Below are 19,440 nucleotides of genomic sequence, written 5' to 3' on the forward strand. Positions count from 1 at the left end.
ATAGCATGGCCAAGGAAGATGACTTTCGCTTTAGCAATTCACTTTTCGCTCGGGTTACCACCAAGCCTGACTTCTGAAGTCGATCGAACAAGTCAGATAGATGCTGTAGTGTACCTTTCATGAGTCACTAAATATCACAATCCACAGGTTGGATAATCTGGCAATTTGCTGGTTAGTCCATGAAATGTGGCTGGCACATTTTTCATGTAAGTTGCTTGTCCCACATTTTCAATGCGGGAACTGGGTATACATCAATATGTTTAACTGCTTTGATGTTACGATAGTCCACACATAATCATTGGATAGCATTTGGCTTTGACACCATGACTATGGGTGATTTCCAGTCACTGTAACGCACGTTGATGATGTCATCTTAGAGCATGCGTTCAAGCTCCTTCTGAAACTGTGCCAACTTGAGAGGATGATGTCTGTAAGGATGTTGTTTAATCGTAACGGCATCTCCTATATCTACATTATGCGCTATTAGGTGAGTACTTCGAAGTTAATATCTGCATATCGCCACGTATGATATTAATAACTCTTTCTGATCATTTCAATTTTTCTCATGAAGGTTAATTAATAAATTATCCCAATTTTAGACAAGAACCTCATTATCCCACTTTAATTTGAGGAATATCCGATTCAGAATCTTCTCAACTTGGTTCTTCCTTCTGTGCCGTAATCATTAACTCCTTATCCTCTGGCTTTCCTTCCCTATCAAAGTACATTTTGAGCATTTTCACATGACATACACTGTGAGATTTCTTTCTTTCTGGAGTCCCTATCAAGTAGTTACCCTCACTCAGTATCCGTTGTATTTGATAACGTCTACTAAACCTTGCTTTTCAAGGTTCACCTATAACTGGAAGTAACAGTAATGACTTATCCCCGATCGCACAAATGCAATTTTTTGATTTCCTGTCCGCTTCCTGTTTTATTGCATGCTGCAATACTCTTAACTGCTGGCTAGCCAATTCCCTACCACTATTAATCGTTCCCTAAAACGTGAGACCTCGCCCAAATGTGTGGCCTTTGAATTCTGATTTACTATTTTCTCCTTAATCAATATTAATAGTCCTCTCACTTAATTCCCAAAAAATAATTCAAATGGATTGAATTTGCTCTGTTAATTTGGTGCATCTCTGATCACAAAAAGCGCAAATGGAATTCCCTAACCCTAATCATCTGGATAATCTTGATCATAAGCTCTCAACATGGTCTTTCATGTTTAATGTCACCTTTCTAGCGCTCCCTGCAATTTTGGATGATATGTAGTCGTTTTGAATTGCTTTATTCCTACGACACCATAGTGAATACATTAGTTGTGAAGTTTGAACCTTGACCTCACTCTATCTCTATTGTTAGTCCGTGTGTATTTTTTAAAAAGTGTAATTCCTTTGCAATTCCTTTAGTTGTGATACTGCATCTTGGGATGGCCTCTGGAAATCTAGTCGATGCATCCAGTATTGCTAACAAATACTGGTGCCCACCTTTTTGTTTGATGTTGGGACGTGGCCAATCAGTTAAGACTCTTGTAAAAAGGTTTTTCAAATGCAGGAATAGTTAAAAAAAAGGCGCAGGTTTTATTATCACTTGTGTTTTTTCCAATTGCCTGACATGTATGACACGACTTGCAAAATTCAACGACATCATGTTGCAGTTCAGGCCAGTAAAAATGTCTCTGTGTTTCAGCTTGTGTTTTCCTCACTCCTAAATGACTTCTGCTCATGTACCATTCACATCACCTCTTTTCTGTTTTCCATTGGCAATATGATTTAATGAACTTCTGCCCAATTATCATCTCCTTGAGTATGTGATAGTCTCCGTTTTCCTCATTTGGACATCATTTTTATGGGAATAACACTCAGGGATACATTCAAAATTCCTAACATATATTCTTTTTGATAAAACTGCTTTACCCTTTGTTTTCTTTCTGCTGTAATTCAATTGTTTAAATGAGCTAAAAATATTTGCATAATGCCCTTTTTGCTCAATAGATTTCTTCACAACTATCTGATGGAACAAAGTCTCTGCAAATGCCACTTCTGCTTCCTTATCTTTACATTTTTGATATCTCCTGTTTCAACTGGTCACATTGGGGCTTCGTTACCCACACTCAGGAAACTTCCAGGATAAGACTCCTGCATTGCTTTAGTTACCTGCGTCTCCACTGGCTTTTCAACCAGAGTTGGCAATACTCCTACTGGTGAATCAGCTATATTTTTTGCAAGGATAGTGTGTATTCCTGGAGCTCAGAGTTTGTCCAATACTCATACCACAATTTCTCCACACTTTTCTGGATACCCTATCCTCACTTTACATCATTATGCGCTTTTTGTCTCAAGGTGAATTCCGTTTAGCAGTGCCTTTTCTGGAAATAGTCTTTCCGGTGTATATATCTCGTGATCTTTCAGCATCACGGAATAAGAGGATCCTGTGTCCCTTAATATTGCATCCTCTTTACATGCTCTATGTCAGAAAGATTTCCCTTTGTGGTATATTTTCTACGCAGATCTGCCATTTCCTCCTTAACAAACCTCTGATCAGCTTATACACTCTGATGCAGCTTTCTAGCTTCCACTGTGTTTACTGTTACCACTCCAACAAAACTTCCAAGCTTATCCTATTTTCCTGCACCTGTTTATTTTTCCCTGAACCCACCAACACAGTGCTTTCATGTGACATAATTTATTGCAATGAAAACACCGGAGCTTTTTAACTTCTTTGTTTCCTTCAAGTCTTTCCTTTGTAGCCTGTGCCATGTTATCCTTATGACCTTCTTCTGCCTTTCCCTCCCGCGTGAGGATTTCTCTTTGCTCCAGTTTCTATCCCTGATGGACTGAAATTGATTCTAGAAGCCAAATCACGTTTTATGGACCAATTCATAATCATCAGCCACTTCAGCTTCCAGTCTTGCCGTTTTAATTCTCTACTCTTCCAAATGTGTTTGCACTGTGTCAGGCAGTGAATCTTTGAACTCCTCCAAAGTAATTGTCTCTCTCAGCGTATTGTAAAGCTCTTTTCCAGCTATCAAAATTACTTTCTTCGAAACTTGGAAACTCAATATAGGTTTGACCAGGATCCCTCCTTATATTCCTGAAACGTTTCTAGGAAAAGAGCTTTAAAAATTCAATAAACCCACGATGCTCTGAGAGAGACAATTACTTTGGAGGAGATCAATGATTCACTGCCTGACATAGTGCAAACACATTTGGAAGAGCAGAGAGTTAAAACGGCAAATCTGACAGCTGAAGTGGCTGATGATTATGAATTGGTCCTTAAAACGTGGTTTTTCTATCTCTGAAGCACAAACCCTTTCTATTTTTCTTTCTCTCCTGCTAAGGATATTCATTGTTTTTTTTTCTTTCCTCTGCTAAACCTATTCACTCTCTGTCTTTCTCCTTTCATTTTAGCCAAAACTCAAACTGCTTCATTTCCGCTTTTAACTCAAGCTGCGTCATTTGCAATTGAGGTCTGCTTATCTCTATAGATCCTGATGGAGTTTCCAGCAAATTGGAATGCTGTACTACTGCTGGAATCATTTCATCTTTCCTCACGTTGGGAGGTAGCTACAACGCAAGCTTGTCCACGAATTCCGGCAGCTTGGACTTAAATGCGTTCTGTAAAAAAACCAAGGTTTTTCCAACACCAAAACATCCTTTGTTCCTGCAAGAGTCATTGCTATCTGAAGCTCTTTATCTCCATCAAATCAATACAAGGAATAGGAGACACTAATACTTGCCACTCGCTGCCTAAATCCCGCAAATGGCTCCCATTCTGTTATGGAACAGGCCCGACCCCACAGAACATTTTAAGCAGCTAGCTCAGACCGTAACTTTGTTATTTCTTAAAAGTTAGAGTGGAGTGGATCTTCCTCGAGTGAATTAGCTGGTCAGACTGCCGAGTTTTAAACAAAACATTTATTTACCAAATTACCGAATGAAACACAAGAAACCAAAAATAGAATACCTGAATGACTAATCCTATATAAACACGGCAGGCTAGCCAGACTTAAGGATCCTGTTCCAAAATATTTGCAACAATCTCAATAAGCAAACTCCTTAGCACCAAGAGTAAAACTGACACAAAGGCTTACAGGTTATAAGGTTAGAAGGACAGAAGGAGGAGGAGAGCGTCCAGTTCCAACAGTGACCCTGACTTAACTAACCCCAGAACTGATCAGACCTGTCCAGTTAGAGAGTTGGCCACGTCCTCTTGATTGTCCAGGTTTCTTATTAAGTACTAGAGAGCCTTCTGGCTAAGGCATTACCTGTTAGATATAAATAAAATGAAAACATTCAGAGTTCAGACATATTGGAATCTTTGTTCATTTAGACTCTCTGTAAAAAATTAAGGACAACATAACCTTGTAAAAGGACCGGTTTCGTGACAACATGCCATATATGGCTTTGAACTGAATTCAGTAAATGTAAGTCTTACTGCTTTGATGCCAATAAAGTGTATTCAAGTGTTTGTGAGTTTACATAAAACAAAGCTGAATTGCATTGTGTGTTGAAGGTTCAACAATGTTTTATTAGAGCAACGAGAGGAATGTCCAGACATATCCACACTTCCTGTGTATGGTCAGGGAAAATATGCCCACTGAGAATTGATTGTCTGGCGTCTGGTCTAGTTGAGGAGAGATTAGCATTTTAACTACCTCTAGATCGCATATGTTGTGGGTGGCTGTGTTGGAGGGTGGGGGGGGGGGTGTAGGTGTTCAGTTGGTTACAGCATTGCAAACACAACACAGAAGAATCATCTAGCCTGTGATCAGGAGACTTCCATCATTCTCCCTCACAACTAGCTTCACGAGAACAATTGGTGATAGGAGATGTGACCAATAGTCAGCGATGTCAACATTCAATCATGTTCAGTTGTTATTTGTTATTTGTGATCTGAAGGTACCATACTGAGAGGGGTTAACTGGATCTGTTTGTTCAGTAACTGTGATTGATGTCAGTCTCCATGGATCCTAATGATGTCGCTGGATAGTTTCCCTCTTCTATTAGTAAGGGGCTTCTTGCAGTGATTTATCCCATTTTAGCAGCAGAGGCAGCACCTGCAACACTAAGAGGAATCAGCAGTTCCAGAGACGGGGAGAGGAGAGGTCAGAATCTGAGAATACACTGGAATGTTCCAACAATGGTTCAGAATCTGGGAACAGTAGACTGGAATGCTGCACCAATGGCTCAGAATCTGAGAACCCGAGGATGGAATGCTACAACAATGGACAGGAGTCTATCCTGGGGTCTTTTATATGTTTCTAGGTTTTGGAACATATTACCATATCGAATATTAGGTATACTGTGGATTATTCATGCTGGTTACTATCCCATGCTTGCTATGGTTGGCGTTCCTGGTAAGTCTCCCCATCTCTATCTACTTATTAATCCCATAAGTCATGGTGAACTTCAGTGTTATTTCTGTTAACTATATTTGGCAAAGTTGGAAACTACTGTCTTCAGTTTCAAATGCAAATGCATTCATTATCACAAATTTCAAAACCGCCCTCACACACATCTGAGGACAAGACTGTTCACAATCCGGAAGTATTTATTTACCCTGAATTGATTTATGTCTTCACATTCTCTCCATCACCAAACAGACCCACTACCAGCTCCATGGTATCCCCATTCCACAGCTTGACATTTGTTCAGTTGCTAAATACACCATTATACATGCCTTGGAAAATTTCAGACTTCATGGTTCCAGCTCTCTTCTAATCACTCTTTCCATTGCAATGTTTCCATTATGACCTTGTTCTTGTCTCTAAAGTAAATTCATGTCAGGGTCACTATGTCAGAATAAGAATGTCACTGGCCACGTAATTCAGTGGTCCAGGTTTCTACAACAAAGACATTGTTTCCAATCCTATCTCAGACGATGAGAGAACTTAAACTCAAATGACAGAAACTGGAAATAAAAGCGATTCTCACTAATATGACCCCACTAACATTTTGTCAATAAGTTTATCTATTTCACTGATGTGGTTTGGTAAAGAAATCTAACATTATTACCTGGTTTCGATAAGGACGACATCAGGTCCACAGCAATGTGTTTTGCTCTATACTGCCTTAAGGAATGACCTCACAGTAAAGGGCATTTAGTGAGGGCAACAAACGGTGCCCTTAACAGCGATGCAGACATACTATCTAATGACAACACTAAAGTCTGGGGGAAAAAGAATGATGCGTGAGGTCAGAAGAATGGGGAGGTACCAGAGAAACTGAGCAGATTTGGCAGCCTCGGATCGAGATAAAAATAGAATTGGCATTTTGAGTCCAATGACCATCCATCAGAACTGCACACAACTGGGAAATAGTGTGATTGATGTTAGTGACATGGGCGTCTGTTGTGAAGGGGAGAAGGAGGGAGTTGAACAGATAGGGAAAGAGAGAGATAGAGAGAAAGAAGCAAATAGAGGGATTGTTGATGACCAGCTGGAATGGAAATAAAAACCAAGATTAATCTTATTTATTTTTCTCCTGTTGCGATATTTACGAAAATCCTGTCCATGTAAGGTATACATCAAAGTCACGGTTGAAGTGAGTTATGTCCCTTTGTCTCCCTTTCCTAAGAGTAATCATCTTTTAAAAACTCATTAATGGGATTTTGGGACCGCATGTCATTCCCTTTCCACGTTGTCCTTGAGAAGCTGTTGGTGAGCTGTCTTCCTGACCACTGCAGTCTGTGGGCTGTAAGCATTCAATGCTTAGTTCCGTCTGGTTTAATTCCTTTGAGACTTTATACTGAGTGATATAACTGAGTGGTTGGGATTGGACATTTCAAACGGCAGCCGAGAGTTAACAACATTGTTATGGGTCTAGAGTCACATGTAAGCCCGATCAGTTGAAGATGATAGATTTCATTCCTTGAAGGGCATCAGTGTGCCAGGTAGGTTTTCTGACAATCGTTTCATTATTTCTTAATTCGTGATTTTTTTATTGAACTCAAATTCCAATATTTGCTGTGGTGGGAATTGAATCTGTGCTCTGGGTCATAACCTGGGTCGCTGCATTAATAATCCGGAGATAATACAGCTAGACCATCGCCTCCTCAGCATCTCCAAACATCTCCAATGGCAGTAGTGATGATGCTGTTGGCGTGGCTATGCTGGAAGTATAGCGTTTCGCAAGGCAAAGAAATGATTTGACAAAACATACCATCCTTCTCATTTTGTATTTATGAGAAGGGGAGATGATGGGAAGTGCTCTTGGTGAAAAGGAGCTGAATGCCCTTGGTCATGAGTCACTGATAGAACTCATACAGAGCAGCAAGTAATCAGCACAGTATATTGTATAATGTCCTTCATTGAAAATTGATTAAAATATAGGCGTGAAGACACCTCCGTGCAGTTGTAGAGAGATATTGATACAGCACGTGGGGCGCTGTGAAGAGATTTTCTCTCCATTATAAGGAATAATATCCTTGTCACAGTGAGATAGTGTAAAGGAATTTGACCACACTAATCCCTGCAGTGATGGTACCACGAGGAGATTGTGAAGGAATTGAGTGTTTAATCTGTAATGCTGCAAAAGATTAAAAAGTGGTTGCAATAAAACTTGAGCGTTTTTAACCAGGACTCATTATTCCCATAACAAAACAATGATAGCGTGAAATATAAAATGTTTTCCTGCAGTATATATTTTCATATGTGTACAGATAGGAAAGGTTTAACAGGATATGGGCCAAGTGCAGGGAAATGGAGTTAACATGAATGGACATTTTGTTTGGCATAGTCTAATTTGGGCTAAAGGGCCTGTCTCCCTGCTGTTAAACTCTTTGACTCTCTGATAGTTTACACTCTGTGTGGAACCCCATGTTGTTTATGAGAGAGCTGCAGATTCTGAATGAACTCTCACCATCTCAACGTACAGTTGGAGTGAGACACTGCACTCAGCATCATGTTGTTCACAAACATGTCAGCAGCTATACTCTTATAGAGTTGGCCATTCCCAAAAGTTTCTGATCTCCATGCAGAAGACAAGCCTGTCTTCTCGGGGATGGCAGATACCTCCTTGCGACTTGGGACAAAGCATCCGGTGTGCTCCTCTCCATCAGCAAACCACATTAATGTAACACATGTCTAACATTAGCAATGGAGCCAGGAGGAACAACTTTGGCCAGTGTGTCGGTGCAGTCTCTGCTTCATTGGTTTGTCGTGTTGCAGCATCAATGACATCCTTCTATTACAGTGTAACAATTTGGAGGGGCTGAATGGCCTCTTCGTTTCGTGTGTCAGCGTCTCAAGGGATTGCATATCCTCCTCCTCATCCCAGGAAAGAGGTTCATTGTTGGGTGATTCATGATAGCTGCTAACCAGCTTGTTGTGCTGACGAGACTCCATATCGTCCTGTGTAATAACAGACAAACAGGAGGCTGGAAGGACAAAACAAGCCAGGCAGCATCAGGGGTAAAGAAGTCAATATTTCTGGTAAAACCGTTCTTCAGAATACGGGGTGGGGGTAGGGTGGACTGCAGATAAAGTTAGAAGGAAATGGTCGGGGGTGGGGAGAGCAGGGGAAGGGGAATTGAAATGGGTGGTGACTGGGAGTTCACTTTGAGCCCGGCTATGTTGGTTGCGAAAATGTGCTCTTAGTTTATGTTTGGTCTCTCTAATGTAGAGAAGACCACATCAGAAGCACCTGATGCAGCGCACTAGGTTGGAAGGGAGGCAGCTGTATTTCACCTGGAAGGACTGTTTGGGGCGCTGGATGGATGTGAGGGAGGTGGTGTACAAGCAGTTATTGCAACTTTTCCGTTTGCAGGGGCCGTGCCATTGGGGATTGGAGGGTTTGCTGAAGAGTATGGCACGAACCAAAGATTAGAGAAGGGAATGGCCCTTGTGGAAAATGTGCCAGGTGTTGGATCCAACCTAGTTTACTGTATCTGGTGCTCCCAATGTCGTCACCATATATCGGCGATCCCAAATGTAAACTAAGGGGATGTTTTGCTCAGCATCTCAGCTGGGCCCATAAGGGCTGAGCTGACCTCCCAGTCACTCCCTATTTCAATTCCCCCTCCCACGCCCTTGACTTCCTCCATTGCCACTATGAAACAAACTGCAAATCGGAGGAACAACATTTCATCTTCTGCCTGGGCAAGCCTACAGCCCGGGGGACTCAGCACTGAGTTCTCCAATTTCAAATAACCTCCCCTCCAATCTCCCAAATACATTTCCTGCCCCTCCTCCTCCCTTCCATTCCACTGATCAGCCCTTCTTCCATCTCCCAATTGGATTCATTCCCCCCATCGACAAACCCGGTCATAACCTCTACTTTTGTTCACCTATCCCCACCCCACCATCCTGTCTCCACCTCTCCCACTCCGCCTCTTTAAACGTAGACCCCCTTAACCCCCACCCCAGTCTTGAAGAAGGCTTTTACTCAAGTCATTGACTTCTCACTTCCTGAAGCCTCCTCGCTTGTTGTGTTGTTCTGGTGTCCTGACTGTCTACTTTGAATTCCAACATTTGCAGATTTTAAAAAAAAAATCTCTTCTTGTGGACGAAACATCAGAGGGTGAAATGGTTGTGTCTCTTCTTATCGAATAGTTTTGATGAGCTGAATGGCTTTCTCACATTCCAATGAAACCAGCTTGACATGCTGAATGAGCTCCACTTTCTATACTGTGGAAGTGTCCAGGGTCCAGCAGTGCTGACACACAAATGTTATCTGCACGTTAACAGCATGAGCTTGAATATTGTCCAGAATTTGATGCTTTATGTGATCTTCACTGAACAACTTCACTTTTGATCGAATGACGGAAGGAAAGACATTGATGAAGCAGCTGAAGATATTTGTGCTAAGGAAGCTACCCTGAGGATAACCTACAGAGATATCCAGGGACTGAGAGGATTGATGTCCACCAACTACATTGTGTTCTGAATGACCCAAACAGTGGGGAGTTTCCAACTGATTCCTATTAAGTTCAATCTTGTTCGGACTCTTTGAAACCTTGCTCATTCAAATCTTGATGTAATGTCAGGGCCAGTCACTCTGATGCTGTGTTCAATTCTTTGTTCATGTCAATAGGCCAAGGTATATGTGTGGGGAGTGTTTATTTCTCTCAGAGGGTAGTGACTGTTGGGGCCTCTCTATACCAGACAGTTGCATCCCTGGAATGAATGGGAGATGGTAAGGAGGGTGTCAATTGATTTTGAGAGAATCGAGGGCTGCAAAATTATGGCATGAAAGAGAAATTGCTGCCAAGAGCAGATCAGCCCTGACTTTACTGAAGGGAAGGGCAGGCTTGAGGAGCTAAATAGCGTCGTGTTATTTCAGCATTCCCCAGAGTCCAGTCAGTTTGTGGTCTCTTCCATTTCCTGTGTTACTGACCTGAAGTAGCTGAATAGACTGATCCTGTCGCTGCATAACAGGATACCAGTGCTGCGTGATATAATCTCGGTACAATTGTGTAGGTTCGATGGGCTGATTGGCCTCCTCCTGTAACTGTATATCAGGCTCCTGGTGTAACTGAAATCTACTAGAATTTATCACCCCAGATCTAGATCTACCCCCCTAGCAGAAAGTGAGCACTGCAGATGCTGGAGATCAGAGTCGACATGTGTGGTACTGGAAAAGCATGGCAGGTCAGGCAACATTTGGAAGAGGATCATCGATGTTTTGGATATTCCTGATGAAAGGCTTATGCCTGAAATATCGATTCTCTTGTTCCTGCCTGATCTGCTGTCCTTTTTCCAGATCCACACTTTTTGACGTCTACCGCCCCGACCTAACAACCTTCCTGGTCACATCATCAAATAACTTTAAGAAACTTTTCAAACACATAGACATTCTCAATATTCCTAATCAAACCCTGTATTTACAAATTAATGTATATTTTATCTTTCAGAATTTTCTCAAGTAACGTACCTACCACAGATGTTAAACTTACAGCTCCATAGTTACAAGGCTCTTTTTTCAGTCCTTCTTAAGTAAGGGCACAATATTTGATACCTCCAGCCTTCCAGGATCTCAACTCTGGTTAATGATGATCAAACTATCAGCGAGGTCCCCTGCAAATTCTTCTCTAGCTCCTTACAGTGTTCTTGGATATATCTGGTAAGGAACGTGAGATTTATCCAACCTCAAGCATTCTGGAATATCCAGTACCTCCTCTACTGTGAAATGGACAGTCCCTAAGAAATCACCACGAACTTCGCCAAGTTCCTAAGTATTCGTGTCTTTCTCCATGTTAAACACATTGGAGAAATATCCTTTGATGATCTCGCCCATCTCTTATGCTTCCACACATACATGTCACTTTCGTCTTTGAAGGGTCCTACTTTCTCACTGGTTTTTTGTTTTTCCTTTAATATACTGAAGGTACCATTTTAGATTCATCTTAATCTTCTCAGCCCCCTTTCATGCCCCCTTTTCACCCAACTGATTTCCTTCTTCAGTAAATTCCTGTATCCCTTATATACCTCCTGGGATTCACTTGATCCCAGCTGCCTGTAACGGAGCTGCTTTTTTTGGGGTCAAAGCCTAAATATCTCTTGTCATCCAGAGTTGCCCAATCCTGCCAACTTTCCTTTCATGCCTAAAGCAACAAATAGACCTTGAACTCCAGTATTTCACATTCAATGGACTCCCACCTGCCAGAGGTCCCTTTGCCAACATGGAACTATTCCAACAAACCCCTGCAAATTCCTACCTAATTCTATCTAACTTTGTCTTGCCCCAATTTAGAACTTGAAGCTGTGGACCAGTTTTGTCTCTCTCCATCAATATGTGAAAATTAGTAGAACTATGGCCATTGGTTCCAGTGTGGTCCCACACTGTCACCTCCATCACCTGTTCTGTCTTATTTCCTAAGAGTAGTTCAGATTTTGCCCCTTCCCGAGAAGCCCAACTACATACTGCTTGAGGGAATTTTCCTGGCATAATTAATGTATTCCACCCCACCAAATCCCTTAACGCTCTGGCAGTCCCAGTCAATGTTATAAAAATTAAAATCCCCAATTATGTCAAGCCTTTTGCTTCTGCATGTCCCACCTCTCTGCAAGTATATTAGTTACTCTAATTCCTGGTGACTATTTCGGGTCCTATAGTACAGCCCCTGTGACATCACCAGACACCTTCCTATTTATTAGCTCCATCCACAAATCCTCGCTGTTTGATCCTTCAGTTATTTCATCTCTGATTACTGCTGTGATACTCCCTTTAATCAGAAATGCGACCCCCTCCCCGGTTTCCACCATCCCTGTCCTGCTTAAAGCAGATATACCCTGGCACATTAAGGTGCCAGTCCTGTCCCTCCCTTAGCTATGTTTCCGTAATGCCTGTAATATCCCAGTCCTACATACCTATCCATGCTCTGAGTTCTTTGGCCTTCCCTGTCAGACCTCTTGCATTGAAATAAAAGCAATTTAATAAAAACAGGCATTCCTGCTCCCTGTTGTGTTCGAGCGTGACCTGTCTTTTCACTGGACTGTTTATGATTAATGTATCTCCTTCCAGCCTCGCACTTGCTCTCGAGGATCTCACCCCCTGTCAATCTCCGTTAAACCCTCCTGGGAGCACGAGCAAACCTGACGCCAAGATATTTGTTCCCCCCTCCAGTGCCGGTGCCACCTGTCCCTATTGAACAGGTCAACTCTGTCACAGAAATGACCCCAATGATCTAAAAATCTGAGCGCCTCCCACCTGCACCAATTCTTTAGTTATGCATATATCTGCCATATCCTTCTATTCTTACTTTCCTGAGCTCATGAAATAAAAAATAATCAGGGGATTACCACTTCGAGGTCTTGGTTTTTAACTGTCCCCTGGTCCTTTCTGTCTATTAGCTCTCTGTAATCCATGTGTACCATTTGTGATACCAACGTGCACAATGACTTCGGGCAGCTCACCCTCCACCCTGACAATGTTCTACAGTTGCTCAGCGACTTCCTGGACCCTGGCACCTGGGACGTGGCACAACTTTCTGGATTCCCGTTTGAGGCTCCAGAATCTCCAATCTGTCCCTCCAACAATCCATTCTCCTATCTCTAAGACCCTGTTTAAATTTATCCTTTCCCGCTATGCTCCAAAACCAGTGGTAGTACCACCAATTTGGCTACCGCTGCTTTTCCTTGAAAGGTCGTTCCCTCCAACAGTATCAGAAGTGGTATACTTGTTTTTGTGGAGAATGGCCACAGGGGATAGCTGCATTCTCTGCCTACTCCCTTTGCCATTCCAAACCTACTCTCTGCCTGGAACATGACAGGGAGCAAGGACTGGCCGTTGGATTAAATTGTGTTTATTTAAATGCAACAGGGCTGACAGGTACGACTGATGAACTCAGGGCATGGACGTTTATGTGGGACTGTGCCATTATCGTCATTATAAAAACATGGTCAGGATGGTGGATCTTGGGTGTGAAAACTACACTAAAGCACTTATATACGAAGTTTGCAGCATCCCCGATAATCCCGAGTGCATCCAGCTCCAGCTCCCAAACATGGTCTCCCAGGAACTGCAGCTGGGTGCACGTTCTACACGTGTAGTCAACAGGGACAGTGTAAATCTCTCTGAGCTCCCACATCCCGTAGGAGGAACGTACAACTGGCCTAACTGCCATCTTGACTGCTGTAATACTAAATTAAAATAACTTTATTTGAACTTGCCTGTACGTTTTTTCTGAGCTGCTGCTGTCTGAAGCCTCTCAAACTAATGACTTACTAATTACTCTGCTACCAACTGCATTTTCTCTATTCCTCCATATTTACTTTTGTTTAGGGAAGAAGGGAGACACTACAGTAATGCAATGTTTGTGCCTTAAACACTCCTTGACACCCAAGCCCATGACGACCTGCTCTCCAGAGCACGTCATTACTTGTACTCAGAGAGTGTCTTGCTGAGTCTTTCTCCTGCTGGTGGTAGCTGCGCTGACACAAATATTCATCCTAACAGCCAATCCGCTTTGTCCCAGTCCCCTGGTCCTTTCTGTCTATTAGTACTGCATTTATGAAATCCTTGAATCCGTCGATTGCATTCCAAACTGTGTCCCACTCCAAAGGGAGAGAAGTTATCTTCAAGTGAATACAGGGCTGTTGGAAAAAGAATTGCATTAGACATTGGAGCAACATTCTGGCCATCCCCGCACTGAGTCTGCTTTTCTGTTCAATTCTGTTATATTTATTCTGATAATACACCATTCTACTTTATTTCATTTTCCCTATAACCAACCCTTGTTTAAAAATCAGTCTGCGTCACCCTTCAAGATGTTGAATGATCGAGCCTCAACAGCCCTCAGAATATTCCACAATTATTTATCTCTCGCCGTTGGGAGACGTGGTGATCTTTAATCCCGTAATTTATTTCTAGCACTCTGTGTGAGAGTTGTGCCAACATTAGATTTTATCGTGTCCCATCATACCTTTGCTGTGGCCAGAGACAAGAGAAAAAATAAAAATGTCAGAGCCTGTACTCTTCTCCCTCTTCTTCCACATCAGCCTAAGTTGCAGCTCACTCGGATCTGGGGATTTGCCCACTCTTTCCCTGCATAAACTTCCAATTCTTCCTTGTCTTGTCTATCAATTCGTTCAAGGGGCACACAGTCACTCTCCCTGAATCCAGGAACTGCTTCTCCCAACTAAAGACCGATATGAAGCCAGTGGTTAACATATCCTGTGGCTCCGTGCACAGGCTGCCCCTTTGGTCTCTAATAGTCCCCCTTCTTTTTCTTGTTACCCTCTTTCTCTTAATAAACTGATATAATGTCTTTGGATTCATGTTAATCTTACCCAGTAATGTTTTATCGCGATTCCCCTTCTGCTCTTCTACTGAAGTTTTAAGATTAACCCGACACTTTCTATATTAATTTAGTGCATCCATTGACCTGCTCACTTTGTACCTGCTTGAAGCTTCTCTTTCGTTTTTAATTCGGTTCGGATTTTTTTTTTGTTGACACGCGAGGTTCTCTGGGCTTATTTTCCAAATTTTCATCTTTTGTGTAACACGTTGGGCGGACACTCTCATTAATTCCATTTTGATCAAGTGATTCCCCCAGCCCCCCGCCACATGGTGTTCTGCTACAGTTTCACTCAGAAGCCACTGCACTTTGGCCAGATCCCGTCATATTATTTCATAAAATCGGTCTCCCCAATCCAAAAACCTTTTATTTATCAGATAGTGCGTTTTTAAAATCTTTTACTTACCAAACATAGAATGTATGATGTCACGGTGACTGGCATATACCGCTCTCCCAATCCTGCCTGCAATATCCTAACTGACTTCATACCCCACAGTGAGGCACCTCACTGCCCCACCCATTGCTGTATCTGCTCCTTGGTGATACAAGGAGCTTTCTGGAATAAATGTCAAGACATCGGTCCTTTCTTAAAAAGTTATCACGGCCCTAATTAGTGGTAGGAAATGAAATGCCTGTGTATAATAAACCTATTATTGTTTTGACACACCTCAGTAAATCGGTTTTATATCTGCTCCTGTACTTTCTTTTATCTGTGGATCTATAATATGTCCCCAGCAGTGCCTCTGCCATGGTTTTGATCCTGAGCTCTGACCACCAAGCCTCATTAAAAGATCTTTCCAAGGTATTGTCCCTCCTTACTGTCGTAACTGACTCCATAACTAATAATGCAACACCACCTCCTCTTTTACCCCCTCCTGTCCTGCCTATAGTTCTTGTACCACAGCATATTGAGTTGTCAGCCCTGACCTCCCTCAAACGAATCTCTGTAATGGCAACAATGTCACATTTCCACATGCCGTCTTTTTCCCTTATCACATCTGTCTGTCCGATAATATTCCCAGCATTAAGGTAAAGCACATCCACCCTGGAATATAACACCTGGAATACTCTGCACCTTGGAGTTCTTCAACCAATCAGTGTACCTTATCAAGCTGCCCAATTCATGAACCAAAACTGTAACTTGGGGCTGAATTAGTATTTGATGAAATGCAATTTAGTTGTTATTAATTTATTAATCTAATGCAATTATCCAGAACTGAGCAGTCTGCTCCACATACAACGAGTTTCTGCTAATGAATTCCCTGCTCAGTATGCAGATGGGACAGCCGTCAGTAATAAGGAAAATGAGGATGGCAGATGCTGGAGATCAGAGTCGAAACATGTGGCACTAAAAACGAACAACCAGTCAGGCAACATCTGAGGAAGAAGAGAGTGAAAGATTTGGGCATCACCCCTTCATCAGGAGCGCATTCATGCCTTCCTATATTTTTCATTCCATGGTTCACAGGATGTTGGGAACCATGCATAATAAGTGAAGCAGCATAGTATATAGCCCTGAAATGGAAAGCAGTCAATCAGTTGGTTGGACAGGGAGTACACAATTTCAGGTGAAGTACAGACTAATTGAAGTACAAACATAAGAACAGATAAATCCCCTGGGCCAGAGGAGAAACACCCTAGGTTGCTACAGGAAGAGAGGGAAGAGATTTCTGCGCCTTTGGCGATTATCTTTGCGTCCTCACTCTCCATTGCAGTAGTGCCAGATGATTGAGGGTGGCAAATGTTACTCCCTTGTTCAGGAAAGGGAATTGAGTTAATCCTGAGAATTACAGTCCAGTCAGTCTTACATCAGCATTGTGCAAAGTAGTGGAGAGGATTCTGGGAGAAAGACTTTATGATTACTTGGAAAATCATAGCTTGATTAGCAATAGTCAGCATGGTTTTGTGACGGCCAAGTCATGCCTCACAAACCTTATGGAATTCTTTGAGGATGGGATCAAACACATTGAAGAAGTTAGAGCAGTGGATGCGGTGTGCATGATTTTAACAAGGCGTTTGATCACGTTTCCATTGTTGATTCATTCAGAACGTAAGGAGGCTTGGGATACGGAGAAACCTGTCTGTCTGGATGCAGAATTAACTGGCCCATAGAGACACAAAGTGGTAGTAAATGGGAAGTAGTCCGTCTGCAGCTCGGTGAAAAGTGGCGATCTGTAGGATTCGGTTCTGGGATCTCTGCTGTTTGTAGTTTTTATAAATGATTTGGAGGAGGAAGTGGAAGGGTTGGCTATTATATTTGTTGATGGAACAAAAGTCCGTAGAAGGTTGGTAGAATTGTGGATAGTGTGGAGGGCTGTTGTAGTTTGCACTGGGGACATTGACAGGATGACGAACTGGGCTGAGAAGTGGCAGGTGGATATCAACGTGGAAAAGTGTGAAGCGATTCATTCTGGACAATCACTTTTGAATGCAGAATACAGGATAAAAGATAGGTAGTGCTCCTCAGGTCCACAACAATTCACCTTCCTGTCTAGGCACCTTTCCCTGCCAACCACAGGAATATAAGACCTGTGCCCACACCTCCCCCCCAAGGCCCTAAAGATCCTTCCACATCCACCAAGGTTTCACCTGCAGTTCCACACATGTCAGCTACTGTATCCGTTGTTCGTAATGCGGTCTTCTATACGTTGGGGAGATAGGACCTTTACTCGTATAGCACTTCAGAGAACATCTCTGGGACACCCGCAGCAACCAACCTCACTGCCCCGTGGCCCAATGCTTCAATTCCCCATCCCACTCTGCTGAGGACATGCAGGTCCAGGGCTTCATCTATTGCCACTCCCTTACCACCTCATCTTCGACCTCGGGACACTCCAACCCCATGGCATCAATATGGATTTCCCCTCCGCCCACCTTATCACAGTTCCAAACTTCCAGCTTAGCACCGACCACATGACCCATCCCATCTTTTTATTCAAAGTGGGAATGGATTTTTTTTTAGATTTCCCACAGAGTGGAAGCAGGCCCTTTGGCCCAACAAGTCCGTACCAAACCTCTGAAGAGTAACCTATTTCTCTCTGACTAATGCACTTATAACTATGGGCAATTTAGCATGGCCAATTTACCTGGCCTGGGCATCATTGGACTGTGTGTGAAAACCAGAATACCCGGAGGAAACCCATGCAGACATGTTGGACAATGTGCAAACTTCACACCGAGAGTCGCCTGAGGCTGGAATCGAAACTGGTCCCTGGCATTGTGAGGCAGCAGTGCTCACCACTGAGCCACCATGCCCACCTGTCCATCTTCCTTCCCACCTATCCACTCCACCCTCTCCTCCGATGTATCACCCATTACCCACACCTCCATCCAACTATCGCATTCTCAGTTACCTTTCCCCAGCCCCAACTCCTCCCATTTATCACTCCACCCTCATGGATCCCATTCTTATTGCTGATGAAGGGCTTTTGCATGAAACATCGATTTTCCCACTCCTTGGATGCTGCCTGAGCTGCTGTGCTTTTCCAGCTCCAGCCTCACGACTCTAACTTTCAGCATCTGCTGTCTTCGCCTTCGCCTTGTTAAAGTCTCCACTCAGTGCCTGTCAAGGTTGCAGATGTACGGAGTCTGGGAGGTAGGCCAGATGTCATCACCGTAAGTAATTTGTGTGGTGTGCTTTTGACACTCCATGTCCACACATCTGCTCTCTGGGCCAGGGTCTGACTGAAAATGAATTTGTAAAGCATTGTTCCTCGCCAGTCATTGATGTCTATTTTGGACAGCATTTGTTCTTACAGAGAGACCAGTGATAGTCTGGTGGCTAGTTTCCCCGCGGCCTAAGGTGGATTCCAAATGATTTGTTGTGAAATAATGCTTGAATGGCTGCCCTGAATCACGTGGTCGTGCTCTGGATACATTTAGGTGCAGGCCAGCGTCTCGCTAAGTGGCTCAGACAACTATGAGGTTCAGTAACACTCTGCCTGAAGTCAGATCCTTTTAAATGTATTTTCAACGAAAGCTACGATTGCAAGGTGATGAGTTTAGTGATCCGAAAAATAATCAGATATTTGCCATGTTTCATGAATTGAGCAAAAATAAGGTGTGAAGTATAATTATTCAACCAAACAATAATTGCATCATCTCTGAAAACAATTAGGTTGATGTTATATTTATGAAACTAAAATACAAACTCCTTTCAACAAATAATGATGCAAAAATAAAGAATGTACATTTTATTATATTTCGAACAAAGAATATGCTATCTGACTATTACAATTACATAAACATTGTAGGTATTCAAATAAATGCGTTGTCACACCAACATTTGGAAAGTGCTTGGCGTCTGACAGATTATATATTCCGATTGAGAAAATAATTGAACAATCATAGAGAATTGGCGTTCTTATACATTTAAATAAGAATCAGTTTATTTTCTCACTTAAATGTACGAGCTTCAGCTATTTACCAACAATTGAGAAATGACAATAATTCTACATGCACTGTGAATATTTACTTAAATAAATGATTTGTGATATTAAGTTGAAGTGAACAATAATTTGAAATCTTGCATTTTCTTAAAGAATGAATGGCATTTAATGGACATTTGGTTAGTGATAAAAAAACGATTAACATATTTCCATATGAGAGAAAAGTCTAACATTTACAAAGTGTTTTGTGCCAAAGCAAAGAAATATTTGTTTTAGTAATTGGGATACAAGATTTAAAGTAGTTATGTGC

Source organism: Chiloscyllium punctatum, chromosome 23, assembly GCF_047496795.1.
Source record: "Chiloscyllium punctatum isolate Juve2018m chromosome 23, sChiPun1.3, whole genome shotgun sequence".
In the NCBI taxonomy this organism is placed as follows: Eukaryota; Metazoa; Chordata; class Chondrichthyes; order Orectolobiformes; family Hemiscylliidae; genus Chiloscyllium; species Chiloscyllium punctatum.